The sequence below is a fragment of the Acomys russatus genome, chromosome 2 (genome assembly GCF_903995435.1).
Source record: "Acomys russatus chromosome 2, mAcoRus1.1, whole genome shotgun sequence".
NCBI classification, from domain to species: Eukaryota; Metazoa; Chordata; class Mammalia; order Rodentia; family Muridae; genus Acomys; species Acomys russatus.
Genome location: NC_067138.1, coordinates 14,227,771 through 14,231,422, shown reverse-complemented (window position 1 = coordinate 14,231,422; position 3,652 = coordinate 14,227,771). Strand labels below are relative to the sequence as shown.

The window sequence follows — 3,652 nt, the reverse complement described above, 5'->3', positions numbered from 1 at the left end:
ATATAGAAAGAAGGGGAAATATGGTTGTATGCATTTAAAGACAATAAGACATTTTCTGGATCTGAACTAAACTTAATGTAGCACAGTCAGTACAAAGGTGTGGATTCTGCCTAGAATAAAGATTTCAAGCTGTTGAGATATATACTGTTTTGTAAATCATGAATCTTTAGTTTTTTATGTTTATAGTTGTTAAACTAAATGGGCATAATGTAAATTAGGTACAGTAGCATTTTCCCCACATAACTACTTTACAATTTTACTATAAAGGTATCCTTTCACAAGGTTCAGTTGAAGTGTTTACTGGTTTCACTTGCCATTAAATTATTGATATTTGGATGGTCACTCAATTGGTAGCACGTTTGTATGTCAAAAAGAAATGATGAAGAGTGAAATTTTACCTTTACTTCCATGAAATCATTACAGCAATGTTTATCTTTTTGTTTCAAATAAGTCAAAAAAAGCGATGGTCCAAACTCTAAAACACATAAAAATTTATGAATTCTTAAGTGTTATTTTCTGAAGTATAATACAGTATTTATCCAGGATTGGAACCCCGACAGCCTGTGCCCTCTGACTGATGCTGTAGTGTACTATTCTCTTATGACAAAGACATGTCTATACCTTACACTTTCACTTAACCCATTTTCCTAGTCTTATTAAGATTAAAAAAAAAATTCAATAAACTTAGCACAAGGTAAACTTGAATGTTGTCATGCTGCTGGGGCCTCCCACCCTCCCGCCCTCCCACCATCTGTTCATTTCCCTGTAAGGATTTGCACCAGGTGCTTCTCTTTCTTTTTATGTGTGAATGCTGAATACATTTTATACCATTTCACATTTTGACAGTGCTTCTCATTACAATTTTTCTTTTCATATTATGCAGTTGATGGGAAGTCAATTTTTCTGTATATGATAGATTCCATCATTTGTTCAGTAATGTATCTCTCGGCAGTGAATATATTACAACAGCACATCCCAGTGGTCTGAACAGAAAGAACTAAAGTTCTAATCTCAACATGGGAACTGTGTGCATCTATTTCTCAAAGAGACATTTCACTCATGGATTATTTCCGAGGGGTTTTATTTAATGTATTCCTATCTCATAACTTCAGATAGAACAAAACAAAACAAAACAAAACAAAACAAAAAACAACGTCCATTTTGTCCTTGCCATTTGCTCCAGGCCCCTCAGCATTATGGTGCTGACAAAATGTCATTATCTAACAAGTTGACTCTGGACAAGCTGGACATGAAGGGGAAGCCTGTCAGGAGGAGAGACGACTTCAGTGTTCCTATGAAGAACAACCAGATAACATGTCCTAGGCTTTCATTCTAGTTCAACAATGGAGTCAAGTCAATTGTTTCTATGGGCTACCTTGGCCAGCCTGATGGCGTCCCCAAGCAGTACCCCTTACAGCCAGGTGCTGCAGAACTCAGATCTCTGATGAGCAAGAATATCTGTCTGGAAGGCTTGTGTGGGCCCAGAAGTAGAGCATGCCCAAGCCAACCCAGCAGCTCAGTCTGTCATTCTATGGATAACCTCCACTTTCATGTAGAGGAAGAAGGGAAGGGAAAAGATGCTTCTGGGAACAAGGTTAAAGCCAACCCAGCCAAAATTGATGATTCCCAGGTTTCACTGTCCCAGGGGATATCTCTGCAAAGTTAGCCCACAGCTGTTGGGTAAGAAAAGAGACCATAGAAGGCTGGTAGATGTTTTATTTTTATTTTTATTTTTTATGAAGAAGCAGCTGGATTACTTTATCAACACTTCAGAGAGTTCAGAGCAATCCTTCCTAGCAATCATGGAAGGAGCTAGAGTTGCAGACAAGATCTAGCTGATCACTAATATACTAGACAAACTCAATGAGATGATCATTGGTGGTGGGGTGTCTTTTATCTTCCTTACTAAGGAGCTCAGCAACATGGCGATTGGCATTTCTTTGCATGATGAAGAAGGGGTTAAGATTCTCAAAGATCTCATGTCCAAACCTGAGAAATGTGGTATGAAGAATACGTTGCCTGTTGATTTGTCATTGCTGACAAATTTGGTGAGAATGCCAAGACTGGCCAAGCTCCTGTGGCCTTGGGCATACCTGCTGGTTGGATGTGCTTGAAGAGAAGTAGGAAATATGCTGTGGCTTGAGCTCAGCAGACTGTTTGGAATAAAGTGCGTATTTAAATGGGAAGCTTCCCCAGAAGAACCAAGTCCCCCATGGATTAGAGCTCCTTTCAGGGTTTGCCTTACTTTCAGTGGTGATGGTGACACTGCCTCATGCTCTGCCAAATGGGGCACAGAGGATAAAATTATCACAGGAGGTAGTCAAGTCTAGAGCTAGTGGAAGGTACCATCCTTCCTGAGGTGGTTGCTTTCAGGAAAATTTAGGATATTTTCCTGCTCTTTGGCTTCTGTGCACAACCCCTAAGTCAACTTTGCATTTTCTGCATCTCCATTTGGTGTTAGTGCAAGATTCAGCTAGTGGCCTTGATGCCCCATCAGGAACCCTTAAACAGTTGCTGAGCATCTCACTTCTCTTTATTGCATCAGGATTTGTCTATATTCTTCAAGATCCCATATTCCTTAGTGACTGAAAGCATTGTGCATTCTAGAGTGCATCTCTTTATATTCTGTCTGAAAAAGGAAATGAGGTATAAAAGCTTAGTTCTCTCTCTAATGAAGTCTCTGGTTAGCTTTGTCACTGTTCATGACTTCATGGCTCAGCATGAAAATAAGATGAGATTCTAGCTGTAGGGTCGAAGAAGGCATTGATCTATTAAACAATAAAGGTGTTCACTGGTATGTTTATGGGAGAACTTTCTTCTAAGTATTCAAAAATGGATTCTTTGTGATATTTCTTTGTTATTTTAAGGATGAGAATGTATGCACATGTGAACATGCATGTGTGCATGTTTATGTGTATCTAACTTTTTTTTTTTTTTTTTTTTTTTGCTAGACAGGTGTAAGTATTTGAAATGTATTAAGTGAAGTCTGACATGCATTGACTTACAAGGCTCAGTTAGAGAAACCTGCCTAGGGGAAGCAAGGAAAAGAAACAAGGAAATGAAACCTCAGTGCATGTGTTATGTACAGTATGGTGGAGGAGGGCTAGCTAGTCTTGATAAGAGGTCTCTATAGGGGAGTAGTCTCAGGGGCAAATCTCAAGGAGAAAGCTGAGCTTACTAAATTTTGCACACACTGCCAACATTCTCACATGGATCAGAGGAAGGCTTTCTCATCCTTCTGAACTGTGTCATTCCCATGGATCTGAGGCATTTGGTCCTTTACATGGCCTCACTCATGTCACCAATATATACTCACCCAGGATCTGATCAGCTCTTTGCATATGTGCGCACACACACACAGATTGTTATTCCAGCTAATGAATGCGATGAAGTCTTCTATAGCTGTATTTTGCCATCATTTCTCAGCAGCTTTATAATGAAGTAAGGGATGAGTCTCTCTTATCTGCTTGTTGGCCACAGCAAACAGCACTATTCTCAGGGATGTTTTTTGGTCTCTCTTATAATCCTTCCAGTATGTGGCTATTACTAAAACAGTGAATGAACATTCAAAATGCTAATAACAATGTTATTAAAAACACATGTTATTCTACTATGCTTTTTTATTTTTAAGTGTTGGTTCGCTTTATTTTTA

General features: G+C 39.0%; 1 pseudogene; it reads left to right on the top strand.

The window, feature by feature from the left end:
* Positions 1–1,210: 1,210 nt before the first annotated feature.
* On the top strand, positions 1,211–2,383 carry LOC127206057 (phosphoglycerate kinase 1-like; annotated as a pseudogene).
* Positions 2,384–3,652: the final 1,269 nt, after the last annotated feature.